Genomic DNA, 325 nt, shown 5'->3' with positions numbered 1-325 from the left:
TCAGTGTCACAGCAGTATGTCTGCAGCCTTATAATGCTAGAAACCGGGTTTCGATACTCGTCCATTGTGTAGCTTTGAGATTTAATTCATTGTGTTGAAAAACTAAAAGTCCTGCAGTGGACACAGCAAGTAGCCCAATGTGGCTTTGCTCTAAAAAAAACAAATGTGGCATTCAAGTTTTAAACGAAAGAAGTGTAGGAAGTAAATGTTTGTTAGCTATGCCAATTTGTTTAGTTCAACAAACGTATTTTTATTCTATAGGTTTTGCCTCATATTCAATTTAAAGCGTTTATAATGTAAATACATTATGCAAATTTAAGCATGT

This window comes from Limulus polyphemus, unplaced genomic scaffold (genome assembly GCF_000517525.1).
Source record: "Limulus polyphemus unplaced genomic scaffold, Limulus_polyphemus-2.1.2 Scaffold6479, whole genome shotgun sequence".
Lineage (NCBI taxonomy): Eukaryota > Metazoa > Arthropoda > Merostomata > Xiphosura > Limulidae > Limulus > Limulus polyphemus.
The sequence above is the reverse complement of the archived record's forward strand: the minus strand, read 5'-3'. Positions refer to the sequence as shown.